Below are 17506 nucleotides of genomic sequence, written 5' to 3'. Positions count from 1 at the left end.
ATTTTACAAGTAAAGGTTCGTTCGAAGGGTAATGACCTGATTTGTTTAGTGGGCTTTCTGGTATTTGCCCTTACGATCGCACATTAATGGGATCATCCATCATTCACAGCCTATTTTTGGCACTTTTTATAACCATAAAATGTTTAGTTATAGTCATTTGTTTTCCTAGTTTTGCATATGAATTACAAAATATCTGATATTTCCCACAAACTTCTGACTATGATAGATAGGGAGACTAAAACTTGCTGCTATTGTTTCAAATGAACTGAAATAACAGAAAGAGGAGACTTGATTCTGACTATTTCTTATATGTTATATCACCTCTCTTTGGTTTTCAGACATAAAGTAAAAGTATAAGTATTATTTGGTACTAGAGATATTAATAATGGTAGCCTATTTCCAAAATAATCTACAATACTATTGCTTATTGTCTGTTATCCCTCCTCTTTTGAATCCTTCTCATTGTGTTTGATTTTCAAAACATTAGACTGAGTTATCTCGTATTTTTTATGACTAATCTTACCCCTGTAATTTTGCTGTTGATTAAACCTAGTCAATGAGTACGAGTATACAGGGAAGACAACGGATTGGAGATAAAAATACCAACAACAGTATGAATATATGCCCCTACAACACGCGAAAAAATAAATAATTAAGTAATTATGCACGATACACAATGCTCCACAAAGTCGAAAAAGTAGAAGAATAAAGATATACTTATGCCAAGTAAGCTACACAAATACGTGTTTATCCCTGGTGTAACTTACAATGCCAACTGCAGAGATTTACATTGTACACTTGTTTTTATAGTATGTACTGCTTGCTTACAATTCATTTCATATTAAATATATATGAAATTCGAGCAACGCCACATTAAATATTGTTTTTATGTTAATTCGCATGCAATTCTATTTCAAAGATTATCTAGTATTGTTATATACTCATCAATGCATGTGTTTACATGTATGTATAAAATACGCTTCCGAATCATTGTCTTCATTGAACGTCCATACTTGTTATCAATGTATAAATACCGGACGTGTGTGTGTTTAACATATCTGAAAACATTTCAATAAACATATGGCAGTTCGGTAAAAAGACTACTAACCTCAGTGCATCAAAACGACTATTGCTGTATTGCGTGCTACTTTGTTGCCGCTACTGACCGTTAGTTCGCACACGCCTTTTGAATGCTGAAATACATCTTTGAAATAGAATTGCATGCGAGTTAGCATAAAGGCAATGTTTAATTCCAGTTTTAAGTTTAGCTTTATTTTCTGTTGTATGCCGGATTGAGTTACAAGCTTTGCTCAAAAATCCCCAGGCTTAGCTGTGTAACTTGTATATTTATCTGATTAACCTACTCGATTCTCTTTACCGTAGAGCCTTCTATCTGTTACAGTATGCTGTTTATATACTTCTGTATCTTTTTGTGTTATTGTGAATGCTGGTGTTTGCCATGGATCTAATTTAGAGACTACACGCTTTGTTGTATATTTCAATGATTATTCCTAGAATATTCTAATAAATAACCTTTTCTCTTAATATCATTCTCTATTCTAGTGTTGATTTTCGACAATCTCCTTCAGATTTGTTTAAATTTGCAGCTAATCTATGAGTTTCAGTTGTAGATTGGATTATGACATTGCTTGTTTTGTTTTATTCTTTTAAAATTCTTACATTTGTACGTTTGCCTCTATTCTTCATGGGGTTTATATAGATTGAGAAGTAATCGACGTCACACCTTCTTGCTCTATTTTCTCATTTCTACTCAGAATTTTCTTTGGGTTCATATATTTAGTATATTATGTTTTTTTTTGATTCTCTTAAAGTAAGGTTTCTCTATCGTTTTAAACACTTCCTCATACATAATGCTATTCTCCACAAATCTGCTATCATATCATATATAAAATACTGTTGTAAGATTTCGGCTGGTGAATAGCTTTGTATGATATTAGATTTGATACTATTTTTGTTAACTTCTTTATATTCTACATATTTAAAAATAAAACAACGTCTATGTGTATAAGGTGTAGCTTGAATTTACAGTGTGTGACATTTGTTACGCACGTGCGTAGAAAGTAAAAAATGGTAAAAGACTGTGGTGGACAAAAACATTTCATTTATTATTAGTTAGTCTACCACAAACCATAGCGAGAAAATGAGACTAATAAGGTCTTTGATTAAACATACATCATACATTGTTCTAATGCAATACAAACGCAGAAATTATTCGAATTATTGTTTTAAATGTGTCCCTTGTTTATTATGCTGCCATTATAAAAAGTACTGACCTTGGATAAATTCGATTGTAAAAGCAACTCAGAAATAATCGCAATCACGCAGATATTTATTTTCAATTTAGTGATAGAAAAAGAAGCTCGTGAAAAGTGGAAAGGAAAATTTGATCAGCAAAAGTTAACTGCCTAAATCTGATGGACAAAAAATAACAAACAACAACAACAAAAAACGAGTGGCGGGAAGAGTTTTTCCCCAAATTCAAATGCTAAAATAAATTGCAGAAAATTATATGGAATTTAATTGGTTCAGCCTTTTTTTCTCTTTAACTTCTCTCTTACAGATGTGATACTGTAGTTTATGTTTTTCTATTCATACTAATATTGCTTGTATTCTAAATCATTATCTTATCTACACTGCTTATTTTTGTGACAACTTGTTTAACCTATTGATGTAATGATTAGGGCTACGACAACATATTCTTTTCATTGTTTTGACTCTTGAGTATATATCCGACACAGTTAGACACAGTTAATAAACCAAGATTCACATCACTCTATATAAAAGCATATAAGATATCAACGGATACATACTCGAGATTCAAAATAATGAAAATAATACGCTGTAATCCTTGTCCTAGTAATGAGCTCCTTCGATTCGCTCTTTGGATACCTCATAGAGATTCATATTTCAGTAGCTTATTTCCAAAAACTGCAGGCTTTTGAAACTGTATAGCATGCTGACTATTTTCCCCCTACCTATAGATTTAATCTTTTCATGACTAAAGTTTAATTATTTGGCAATAATCATATTTCTTCCCGGTTATATCTTTACATCAAGTGACTTCAGGTACTGTCTGAAGCTATTTCCATAAAAGTGTTTGTATTAAAATGTGTTTATGCCAAGTAAGCTACACAAAAACGTGTGTGCTTCATTGCAATAGTAATTGTCAAGCTAACTGCACGGATTTACATTTTATAGTTTTATAGTTGTGTAATGTTTTCTTACAATTCAAGTTATATAAAACATATTTCACAAACTGCCAACGCTGAGTAAGTTAGCTCGTATTCTCTTCAAGTGCTACCATCTTTGTTTATTTTTATTTACGACTGCAAACCGTTGAATAACAAATTAACTCAGTTTTGGGCAATGATTAGCCGCTTGTGCCCCTAAAGTGTGGGCCGTTGGAGAAAAAAATCGAAAATTCTGAAAACTATTTCGACTCCATTATAACTAGGAAGTAATTTCCTTTAATGTTTTTATTGGAAATTATCTTGGCAGAGATCTACGTTTTTTTTCCGGACCATTTCTGATTTCCGTATGAAAGTGTGTTTGTTTTTTTTTCTCTTTCTTTTTCCCTGTCTTCTTCGTCCATTGATATTTTGCAGCTCATTTATTTTTATGAGAAAAATCTTATTCCCGTGCCAACTTTACAATCGCCCTTCTAATTCTACGCGAATCGAAACCGCTAAATATGTTTGCTGTATCGATGTATACGTTGGGTGGGCAACCGTCACTGCTGATGTTTCATGTCGCTATGAGTCGCTTAGATTTTTACCCACGGAAACAGACAGATGGATGCGGACGGAGGTTGATAATAAGACGTCGGTCAAATTTATGATTCCACAAAAATATCTTGTGTTTATGACTCGACTGATTAAAAGTATGTTTTTGTTGAAACGATTCATTTGCAATGCATAAATAATTCTTGCCATATTAATATTTGCTTGTAGCTCTTAAATTAAAAATAAGTTGGCTACTTTCAATTTTACTAAACACGGGAACGTATTCGTGTATACACTTTTTGCGGCTTGTCATCCTTATTTTGTTTCGGCCAACTCATCTTCCGGCCTTCTTCAGGTTGTTAATCGTGACGGGATAGTAATGCCAAGCCTTGTAACTGTATCCCCAGTGATTACTGCATTCCATAGTTGTTGTTGTCTCACTACGTTTTGGCCAACAACTCATCTGGCCTGCTTTGAGTAAGATTGAAACTGCTATCTTCGACAATACCCACCTAAAACTGTAGATCCTCAACGCTTCTATCCACTGCATCACGAGCACCGGAGAATTAATGGGGATACAGTTGCAAGACTGCACATTCGTATCCCGTCGCGGTTAACCACCAGAAAGAAGGCCAAGGGATGAGTTGTTCGAAACGTGGTGAAACAAAAACTATAATGATGAGGATAACAGTTTACAAATAATAAAGCATAAATTATGAAACCCTATCCCCCCAAAATCCCCAAAATAATATATATATATATATATATATATATATAATAGGCATATTTGTAATGATAAAACTCTGCTATGTAATAGATTCAATATAATAATCGAAAGATAATTGTCGCTACAATATTAAAGCGTAGTCTGCATGTATTAAATTATCATATTTAAGCGTATCTTACTACCGGACAACGCAGTACATACATACATACATACATACATACATACATATATCTATAATATAAAGCTGAATGTATGTGTGTGTATGGTCACGAATAGGCCACCTACGTGGTCTTCGGGCCAAGATCAAAGTGTAGCATCTGTTCCGGCAGATACTGCAAGCAAAGACCATATGTGGAGGCGACCCTACATATAAGACCTTGGTCAATGTAGGGGCAACCCTTCATACCAATTGTCACTATCCAGCTCCCCTACTCCCCGGGGAGTTGGTCCATATTTCCCCTTCACTCCTCACATTAAAAATCGGCCTTGTGCCTTATTTGCTCGGTGGGGGAGCAAATAAATACCTGGTCACGAATAGGCTCCTATATAGTTGACTATTCTAAAAAAAACTGATTACATATAATGATAGAAGATGTATCGAGACACAGGAATGGGCATGTTTGATCTGGCAGAACGGGGGTTCATTAAAATTGTGGGGTCTGCGTTCGCGCCTGGTCCACGAAGTATGGAAGTAAAAAAATTAAAAAAAAAAAAACGTTTACAAGTGTTTTTGATATAGATTTACATAATAATACTTTGATATGTTTTAATTCAAATAGGGATGGTATGATAAAATTGTGGGGTCTGCGTTCGCGCCTGGCCTCCATAGAATGGAAATAGGCACAAACTTTGATAAAGACTTTTCATATATTTCTGCGTAAGTATAATTTGATAATTATGTTTCAGTTTGAAGAAATATGGCATAATAAAATCATGGGGTGTTCGTTCGCACCTGACCTCCATAGAATGGAAATATGCCACAAAGTTTAACAAGATTTTTTAATATAGATCCACAGAATATTGTGATAATGTTTCAGTGTGAACAGGTATGGTATAATAAATTATGGCGTTTATCTATTTTATTTTTACTTTCATCATATTTTGCTTTGGTTTTGATACCCCCAAATTCAATCCAAATTTACAACCCTTCGTTTTCATAACCGATCATACTTTCATAAATCAGAGTCCATTTTCTGTTTTTGGCTGTTTTTGAACCCAGTCAACGACGGGTACTTTTGCTAAGATATATACATATATATATATATATATATATATATATATATATATATATTGGCTGTTTTTGAACCCAGTCAACGACGGGTACTTTTGCTAAGATATATATATATATATATATATATATATATATATATATATATATATATATATATATATAAATAAGGGAGTAGTCACCAACAATGTGTATTTTTTAACGTTATTTTATTATTCCGTGTCTTGGTTTTTCATTGAGAATTATGTTTGGATCATTGTAATAATGTTTTTAAGTCATTGAAATCGTTTACGCGCGTTTCAGACGGTCTGCGATGCGTCCTCGTCAGAAATTATTTTTAAATGTGTAAAAATGGCGATTTTCGTAGTTAGTTTGAAGTTTTTCCAAGGGGTGGAGGCTTGTAAGTGTTTATTATACATTGGTATGCTGAATTTTTATTGCTTTTTTATTTGGTTTCTCCAGGGAGATTTTGACCTCGCTGTAGTCAGTCGCTATCTCTTTCTGCTAATGTGTTTTTCTTTTCCTTTAGGGTTGGGTAGGGTGTGTGTATGTGTGTGTATGTGTATGTGTGTGTGCGTGTGTGTTTATGTGTGTGTGCGCGTGTGTGTGTGCGTGTGTGTGTTTGCTTCTATTGGTTTGGGAATGTGTATATTGTTTTATAGTATTTTGGGGTTATTTGCTTCCTTAGGAAGCCGGCAGTGGTCCGAGGTCATTACTAATGTGTATGTGTGGGGAGGGGGACTGGCTCTTCTGAAGTAAGGGTAGGGGTGCTTTCATTCTATTTTGATATTTATTTATATAATTTGGAACGAGAAATCAATGGCAAGCAGCTGTTGCGATAATGCAAATTTGTTTTCAAATGTTATCGAAAAAGGGGGAGAGTACTGGAAACCTGGGGAGACTTGTTGTCACTCAGCTTAATAATAATAATAATAATAATAATAATAATAATAATAATAACTCTGTATCCCCTCATAAAAGGTCATCATTATATGCTGATCCCACACAGCATAGTCATAATGGGTCATGGAGTATGAAAGAACTGCGGAATGAAAACACTAATCATACCCCTACTTGATTAATTCGAAGACTACTGGGATCTTGGGTAGGTTTATTGCTACCTAAATTCCATTGAAGACCAATTTTCAATTCCAGTGAGAAATCTATAGTAAGCGGCTGTTGCGATAACGCAATGTTATTTACAATGCTTATTTAACGAGAAGTGAAAGAACTAAAAAATATGTAGAGAACTGTTGTTATCCAGACTCCAGAGAACACCACCGTTTATTATTAATGAGTAATAAGCCCGAGAGCCTATAAATAGTTACCAAAAAATTAATATTATTTAACCTATGAATGTAGGCTTGTGAAAGTAAACATGTTTAGTCGACTACTTCTGCTAATATAAACTGTTTTGTCTTTAATTTTGACATTTTAGGAACAATGTTTGCCGGCTAAAAAATAAATCAAAAATGTGCTATAGGACCAAATACCCTATATATCAAATTTCTGCTCAAATATTCAGAGATGAGTTTCGTAGAGATTTTCGCACACACACACACAAGAGAACGAAAAAAAGAGGAAAAAGGGAAGAGAAAATGGGAGGGAGAGGGAGAGGAAAAGGAGATAATAGAGGAAGTCGAAAGAAAATAAATATTGAAATGTATTGTTGACATTTTTATTCTGATGGATGGATGTCAAATCAAAAACAAAAGAATATTAAAAAACAAATCACGTGACAATACATTAATAACGTTTTATGAAAGAAATATATTATGGATCAATATTATAAAGATTCAACGTAAAAATAATGTTCTTCTTCTTTTCCTGGGCTTCCTTGAATAAACAGAAATCGATGCTAAAATCTTAGATGAGAAATGCGAAGTCGTTATTTGTGCATGTCATAAATAAGTGCCCTATAAGTGATCCCTACTATAGTATATTTTCATAACATGACCAATTCTACTAAGAGGTTTAACCTAGGGGCCAACCAAAAGCGGGCCTGTTCAATAGGGCAGGTCGATTTGCAACTTTTTTCAGAAAATCAACATGGCACTGGTGATGATAGTTGGGATTTTATGTGATAAGAACAGAAACCAAAAATTAGATTCCTATCTTGAACAGAAAACTTAGCATTTAATTTTAAAAATCGTGTAGAAAAATGCTGAGAAATCCTTAAATTTCATAGCATTTAACACAACACTGACTTTGAACTGTCACTATTTTTATAAAAATAACACAATTAAAATTGATATATTTATATGAAATACATTGAAAGAAAAATAAACATATGAATTATAATTTAGTTATGAATCACAACTAGCAAAATATCTGAACTTTTACTGCATTAATTAAACAAAAATTGTACAAAAAAGCTTATTAGCAACTAAGTCTTTTAAATTTTACAATCTAAAAACATGTGTGGAGATGTATTACACAATAATGTAATTCTGTAACTGGATACAAGTTACAGGACCATGTATTTTAATTTTTTATCAAACACAATAATATAAACTGTTATAATAGAACTAAATTGTTCTGTATAATTTCCTTTCAATTTGCTGGCACGATGACTTTATAATAATGTATCTATGTTTTGCTTCCTGCCCATATACAACTTTTCTTTTTAGAAAAACCAATCAAATTTGACCACTATTGATAGCAGTAATCTTTTTCAGTCTTTTTTTTTTAGTTGTTCACTATTTCTGGAAAAAGACAACACAAAAACAAGCAATTATTTTCAAACACTTATTTTTTATATTTTTGTGATGAAATATTAATAAAACTGACTATTGTTTGGGTAAATTGAGAAAACTAATAAAATTTAATGAATAAATATTTATTTACCTAATTGACAAAATCGTTTGAATGCCCTCTTCTCTCACATCCAATTCATCTGAGTTTATCATCGATATTATGATATTTTCCGGAAGTAGTGCGAAAGCACTATATTTGGAACTTTTTAAAACAGTAATTTGGAGTTCATTTAATTGTTTTGTCCTCTGAATCATATTAAAATATACCGTTGGTTACAAAAATTATTGTCGGTTTTGATATCAAACGAACTAACTGCATACACTTGGGTGATAAATTTGACCAGAATGTTTAATTTATCATAGTGTTTAAGGATAGACACCTCTGGTTCATGTACGGCATCTTGGTTAATTCAAGGGCCTAATCTTCGAAGCTGCATATCTTAGTTTAACTTCTCGAGAAATGCAAACATCATACCGTCAAAAAGTAGACTCTGATCTTCACACTTAAATTATTTGTTTCTTCTGCTGTCAGATAATGATGATTGGGAGGGGCACTATATTTTAAAATTCTACTTGAGGCAGATCTTGATAATGACTGATACAAACTCTCCCCAAAGGAGCAGTAAATGTTGTTAGGTTTTTTCTTGTTCCATCAATTAATTTAAAAATTGCTCTAAATGGCAGTTCTTCTAGTGGAACCTGAAAATTGCAAAATTTGCATGTTTAATAATAGAGCCAGATTACATAATAAATACCAATATATTATTTTATTTTCCACAAAAAAGGAATATAATTGCAGGTGAATCTATAGAATTGATTTTACCTCCTTGTTAGCAGGACAAGTGCAGACAATGTGCCTTTTTGACAATTTCTTGTCGTGCACTTTACTACAAATTCATCACATCTCAAGTCAGGAAGTTTACAGTTACAAGAAAATATATCAAACAATCTGTCTTGCAGTTCCTTCATTCTTTTCACTTTCGCTGCTGCAAGAGATTTCCTGTCAATCTGTTTGGTCTTCTTATAGCAAAATATATTGACCTTCTGTCCTATATAACGTTCCCCTAACAAGGGCAATTGTGGATTAACTACTTGCCAAATACTAATTAATTCCTTAGTAATAAACATATAAATTCCACTATTTTTAAGTGGGGATTACTGTTTTCGGGGAAATAACTAAACTGGATGACTTGTCGTGAAGTTGGAGGTGCTGTTTCATCCAAACGACAAGGGGGACCATCAAATTTTGTGAATCACGGGTTAAAACTGAACCTTGTGCTTTTACTGACATTCTAATCTGAAAAGTAAAATAAATAAATGGATTATAACTGAAGGACACTGTTTTAGGTTATCTTCCAGTTTCATATGTAAAAATAAGCGCTAGTTATAAGAAATAATAAAAAACTTTGTAAAGTTGCATTAGATGTATTGAAGAGAGAGGACCAAACCAAACCAAATCAGAGGCATAGTAGTGTTTAGTTCAGACATTTTTTAGCAGAGTTTAGCTTCTCATTCGATAATATGAATTTACTCATAAATAGAATCATTCTTGCTGTAGCTGTGCCATTTTAAACGAGGGTTTAGAGTTGAAAAAACAGTGCTTGTGCATCTATGTTACCATGCTATTTTAAATATTATTTTCAAGTTAAATTTAATTTTCATGAAATTTTTGTTTATCAAATTTTAAGATGAAAGTATAGAATAGTTAAAACACAACGTCCTATCATGTTGAGAATGGTTTTCTCAATAATAAAGTTATTTTATAACATGGATGGACAAATAAGGAAAACCTTTACAGCAGTTTCCTTATTTGCTCGTATTAATCTTTGTGTGTTATCTGATTTTAAAACTATAATTTTAGAAAAAAAAATACTGCTTAAAAACAATTACTCCCTGAAAATAAAAGAAATAAAAATTTGATACTAACTTTTTGGAAAAAATATATTCTTATTAAGTAGAAAAGCTTGAAAATTTACGTGGTTATGTTTCGTAAGGAATATATAGAGTAAAATGGTATGGACTGTATTTTAAATATTTTTACTCGTACCATTAATAAAAATTTCAAATAGAATTTGATGTGAAATAATAGGTTGGTGAAAAAATAATGTTTTTGACGTTCATTTGAACATCAAAAATATGCCATTATTTTTTCACCAACCTAATAGAAAAACAAAATAAAAAAGATAAAACGAATATGTTTAAATTCACTGCAGACAGTGAAATATAATAATATATATTTTAAACAAGTCTTTTTCGTTTTCCCTTTCGAAATAATTAAGCCTAAATCGTAACGTTTTCAAATTAAATAATAAACACACGTTAATTTTCAATATCAATAACGAGCGTGTTTTGCGACGGTGAACTCTAAAATGTTTCCAACTCAAAAAAGTTCCTGAAATTAAAAAGCGAACTTTAGTCGCTCTTATTTAAAAACATAATTTTGCCGTTACTTTTATATTTGTATTTATTTATTTATTTTATATTTATATAATATATATTTTATATTTACTGCATTAATTCATTACCCTCACTCATTTTATTTAAAAATGTACTTTAAACATATTTTAAATAATGATTCAATTTTCTTAACAGTACGGTTTGTTTTGATGACGGGACGTTCTTTAAAATTCACCGAAAAACTTTTAATAGCTTCAATTTTTCAAATTTTAAAGTCATTTCCTAAAGGAAAAATAACGATTTTGAAAAAAAAAATATTTCGTGTAGGTCTTTTCTATGTCAAACCCCAACTATCATCACCATTGCCTCACCGGGGTTCCAAAATTGGCCTGCCCTAACACACACACACAATATATATATATATATATATATATATATATATATATATATATATATATATATATATATATATACATACAGATATATATATAGAGATAGAGAGATAGAGAGATAGATAGACATTTAGATATATATATATATATATATATATATATATATTTAAATATGTATGAATAAAAAATCAATATGAAAAATATAGAAATGTTTATATCTTTTCTGTATTTATTTACTGTGTGTTGACGTGTAGGAAGACAAAAAGTCTTTTGAAAAAAAAAAAGAATGTTTCCTTCAAAAGCACATGATTTCGACCGATCTTTCGATTTTCCTCCGTATGAATGATAGAAAACATGAGTGAGCAGGCAGAGTTAGCAGCGGGAGGATGGGGCACGGGTATAGCCATTAAGGTAAAATCTATTTGTATATTTTCAACTTGGAATGATCAGCAAATTGTGCGGCCTCTATTCAAAACTAAATAAAACTTTCAATTGGACACCCACGCATCCCATGAACATACTCGCGAATGTGAACATATATGTATATACACTCGCGCACTACCACATATGCTTCTTACCGTACCCATACATACACAGGATAAGCACACCCACGTTTATAGATGTGTTTACATATACAGCTGGATATTGATGAGCAGATTAGGTGATAAGCTAAGTGGATATAAGTAGAATGTCTTTTCCAAGAGCTTGGACTAATAGATTTATTTTGGGTCTAGGTTGTCTGGATTGTCTGCACGTACGCAACCACCTACACACACTCACACACACACGCACACACGGGCACGCGCGTTTATTTATTTATTTTAAAACGCTACTGTATATTTCGTTAATTGATATATACAAACATAAAATGTTGGAAAAAATAAATAAAATAAAGTGAAATAACTAAATAAACGGAGAATATTCTTTTGATAATCATTTACTTGATTTTTTTTCTATTCTTGTTCAAACATGTTAAAATTTATTAAAGTATTCGGATTGTTCTTTTTCTTTCTTCTCCCACAGTCATGCATACTGCTATATGAACATATATATAGTCATACATACATACATACATACATACATGATTTCAACGTCTTGTCAGGCGAGTGTCACCCCCTCAGACACTTAAATTCATGAGCCCAAATGCCATAGGGAGTATCTATACAAAGATGATGTTACAGAGCCTTAGCTTTGTACGACAGCTTAATCTCTCTCTCGGTTCAAAATGTTGAGATCCAGCAACAAGCAAGATCAATATAGCCAGCAACAAATTAACCTGCAGACCAGCTTAATGCGGGTACTGGTCTCCCGCTTTATGCTTTTTTTTTAATCAGAGATTAGCTTCTTCTAGAAAGGTTGCCTTCACCACGGCTTACATACATACATACATACACACATACATACATACATACATACACACATAAAATGTATAGGGTGAAAGCATTGTTTTTAAATTAGAAGCCATCACAAAAATTGGAAGCTCGATATGCCGGTTAGAGAAATGAGAGGTTAATAACGTTTAATGTTGGAAATGAAACTGAAAGATGCATTCAAATGCTTAAACAAGGAGTTGAATAATAATAAAAACAACAACAATAGCAATAATAATAATAATAATAATAATAATAATAATAATAATAATATATAATTTTGTCCGGAAAATAATGGCCAATTTTAGAGGAAAAGGATTTATCAATCAAATAGGTGACACTAGACATTGAAATTAGTCAAAGTATGATCCTTGAACAGCCATGCATTTTTGCCATCTATCAACTAGATCATTTATGCCTCGTTGATAAAAATTCTTTGGCTTTGAAAAAAGATTCAACATCTCCATTAGATCTGAAAGTTTTGTTGCTTAAAAAAGCGGCTAAATGCTTGAAAAAATGGTAGTCCGTGGGTGAAAGATCTGAAGAATAAGGAGGATGTGGTAAAGTTTCGTATCCCAAGTCTGTGAGTTTCTGCAGTGTCATTCTCGCAACATGAGGCCGCGCATTATCGTGGAGCAGGATTGAACCACGCCTATTAACTAATGCAGGTTTCAATTTTTGTAAATGATGATGCATTTCTTCGAGTGTATTGCAGTAAACCTCTGCCGTGATGCTCTGATTAGCATCCAGAAAGCTGTAATTAATAACACCAACTGCACACCACCAAAAAGTCAGCATATTCTTCTGTTGGTGAAACTTTGGCTTTGGAAAATGTTTGGGTGGTTCATCACAATCAAGCCATTGACCTGATCGTTTCCGATTATCATAAAGGATCCACTTTTCGTCACAGGTGACTATTCGGTCAAGAAATGGACCATTAATGTTTCGCAAAAAGAGCATCGAACACACTTCAAAACGTCGAGCTTGTTGATTTTCATTGAGCTCATGTGGGACCCATTTGTCGAGCTTTTTCACCTTGCCAATTTGCTTCAGATGGTCCGACACTGTTGAACTGCTGACACCAAGTTCCCGAGACATTTCCCTGACACTTTTCCGTGGGTTTTGCTCAACAATGGCTCTCAAATTTCCATTGCCAAGATTAGATGGCCGTCCTCTACCTTCTTCATCTTTAAGGCTCTCATCACCACTACGAAATTTCTGAAACCACCTTCGTACTGTTCTATCACTTGTGATGCCTTCTCCCCATGCCCTATTGATATTTGCAGTTGTTTGAGAAGCATTGTTACCAAGCTTAAACTCATGCGGGAAAGTAATCGTAAGTCTTCTTTTCTCTTATTCCAAATTATGGGCTCATGCGCTCATAAAACGTTTTCTGAAAGAAAAAAGTAAGAAATTATTAAAGAGCACATATAAATCAATAATCATGTTGATGTTTACCTGAAATATAATAAAAATCCTATGATAAAATCCAATTTCAAAACAGACTTCTTGAAATGGGCATTATTTTCCGGACAACCTAATATATATATATATATATATATATATATATATATATATATATATATATATATATATATATATATATTAATGATAATAACAATAATAATAGTGATAATAATAATACAATACAAATAATAATATGTATATGTGTACATATATATATTAGTGATAATAATAATAATAGTGATACTAATAATAGTCATAATAATGATGATAATAATAATAATAATAACAACAATAGCGATAATAGCCAGAGTAATAATAATAATAATAATAGTGACAATAATCATAGTAACTATAGTAGTAATGATAATAACAACAGTACTAGTAGTAATGATAATAACAACAGTACTAGTAGTAATGATAATAATAATGATATTAATAATAATAATAATAATAATAATAATAATAATAATAATAATAATAACAAACTCAATCCTGTATATCTTCATAGGGGGGTATACTAGTATATATGGTTTGTGGGGCGGGATGGGGGCGCATCCGTGTCTACATCTGTGCATTTGTGTACGCAGGTATGCGTGCTCAGAAAATGGACTTAAATATATGTCGAAAATTGAAATGTGTGGAATCTGAAAAAATAAAATTAAATTAAATAAAACGCCTTATGGAAACAAAAACTAACTTCTTGTGGGAGATGCTAAGCCGTTCTTCCACCATGCATACTCACTCTGCCCTGTGCCCTGTGGGGAAATGTCTTTGGTAGGTTTCTATTCTTTATGAAAAGAGTATGTGTGTATATATATATATATATATATATATTTCCGTGTGTTGGCATGTTTTCTTCTTAAATTCTACGCAATTACTAGAGATATGACAAGAGAATATTTTTTCATTATTTAGACTCCCCAGTATATACCACTTAATAACTTATGTTTTTAGATAGAGTGATGTGGTTCTCGATGGATTAACTGTGTGTAACTGTGTCGGATATATACTCGAGTCAAAACAACTTAAAGGATATTCTCTTGTCATAGCCTTAGCAATTATGTAGAATTTAGAAACTATGCGTAAATAGAATACACCATAACAGGTAAATGAAACCAACCATCTAATAAGAATCTATAAAAAGTGAATGAATAATTAGTTAACACTCGTTTTGTAAAGGATTGCGAAAGGCAGTTAACATGCATGTAGTTGCGAGCATATATTTGATGAATTATATTAAGTTAGATGTGGGTTTTTAAGTTCAACTAGCTTAGGGAATAGCTCGGCCTTCTGGCCAAGATCAAATTTTCAAAATGTAGTATTTGTTCCGGCAGATACTGCAATCAAAGACCATATGCGGGGGCAACTCCACATATAAGGTCATTGCTCTTGTAGCAATTAGTTATTGGTCAATGTTGGGGAACCCCTGCATACCAATTGGCACTATCCAGTTCCCTCTCGAAGGAGCTGGTCCCTCTCCCCTTCACTCTCCACATTAAAAAACGGATTTGTGCCTAATTGGCTCAGTGGGGAAGCAAATAAATACAAACTAGCTTAGGGAATAGACAAAGTGGATGGCGCCGATCCCTATTCTTCCCTTCCATTCCCTTGTGAATTTATGCTACATTATTTTTTAAGGACCCTTCCGCATTCTTTATATCAAATTTGAATAAACAGTTGTACCAAATAAAAATAGATAAATATATAAAATATCAATGTTTGTATATGTTCTGTGTTTTTAAATAAAACTTTGGAAAAAATTCATTCATGTGCGGATATTTTAAAAAGTTTAGGTCCATAGAGTGACTAAGTTATTATGTTGAATGAAAAACTAGTTTAGAGAATATACTGAGTAGATGACACCCAACCCTCATTCGCCCCCAATTCCCTTTCAGCTTAATGCCACAATGTTTTAAAGAACACCCCATTCTTTATATAGAATGTTAATAAGATGTTGTATAAAAAACGGGGGAGGTCCTTAGTAATAAAAAATATCAATGACTTTGGGCTAAAATCTCTTCTGATCCTATAAGTTAATTTTTCCATAATCAATGGTGGGGAAACTCTTTTATACTAAATCAATTTTTACTTTTGCCTAATTTTAGAGTGCTCGTTTTTTGGGTGGCTGGTTTCCCCCACATTAAAAAGAGCCTTGTGTCATATTTTTCTCCCGAGGGGAAGCAAATAAATTTCAATTTACAAATTAGAAAACTTTATATATATATATATATATATATATATATATATATATATATATATATATTGTTATCAAGTAAGATCTTTGACTTACTTGTTGTTTCATCAAATACTTCTGCAAACAAAATCCGATCCCGCATTTTGCTAATTCCTACCCTCTGATGAGAAGGAAAGTATTTCTTCGAAACTCCGCAGATTAAGGACTATCCACTTATCTAGTGTTTCCTTTTCAGATTAAATATGTTTTTAACTCATTTCAAAGTGTTTTTAATGTGTTTTATTAACTGTTTGCTCGTACATATATATATATATATATATATATATATATATATAATAAATTCCACAGCCAAAGAACGTCGCAGTCCACACGAGCCATGACAGTCAACAAACCGGAACTCTAAGACTCGAGTTTCGTCCTCATTTGGGCTCATTAGTTAGAATTTCTTGTTCGCGGGGCGTTTACTCAGTTGGTAGAGTGTTGCCTCGCATGAAAAAGGCTCGGGTTTCGAATCCTGGGTTCGGATGTGTCTAGCTGATGTGCCCAAATGAGGGTGAAACTCGAGTCTTGGACTTCCGGTTCGTTGACTGTCATGGCTGTTGTTGGCTGCGACGTTGTTTTGCTGTTGAATTTATTATATATTATCTCTCACATTCTGAAAATAATATATATATATATATATATATATATATATATATATATATATATATATATATATATATATATATATATATATATATGGGTATATTTTTGAAGAACATTATATAACACTTTTGAAGAATTGATTGCTGAGGATTTTTTTTTTTTTTTTCTATAGTATAAACATAAATCATTAAAAAGGAACTTTCGAAAAGAAAACCAAAATACACTCCTAAAGTATATTTCTCCTAAGCATAAATTAGATAAAAGGGATAAATAAGGGGTGGTGCAGAAAAACCCCCTATCGAGACGTCTTTCAGCAAACCCTTTTCAAGATAAACGTTGGCAACAGGAGAGAAAACATCGTTTAAAAGCGTGGTCAAAAGACCATAAATTAATTGTGAAACCTAAACCCTCAGCAATTAATTATGTCACGTCATTCGGTGTTCTTCAAAAGTGAAATGTATATATATATATATATATATATATATATATATATATATATATATATATATATATATATATATATATTATTTTTAAAATATAATTATCCACTGACACGTGTTTCGTCGTCTACGACTCATCAGATATAT

This window comes from Euprymna scolopes, chromosome 17 (genome assembly GCF_053919585.1).
Source record: "Euprymna scolopes isolate OS-2025 chromosome 17, ASM5391958v1, whole genome shotgun sequence".
NCBI classification, from domain to species: domain Eukaryota; kingdom Metazoa; phylum Mollusca; class Cephalopoda; order Sepiida; family Sepiolidae; genus Euprymna; species Euprymna scolopes.
Note: the sequence above shows the minus strand (reverse complement) of the source record.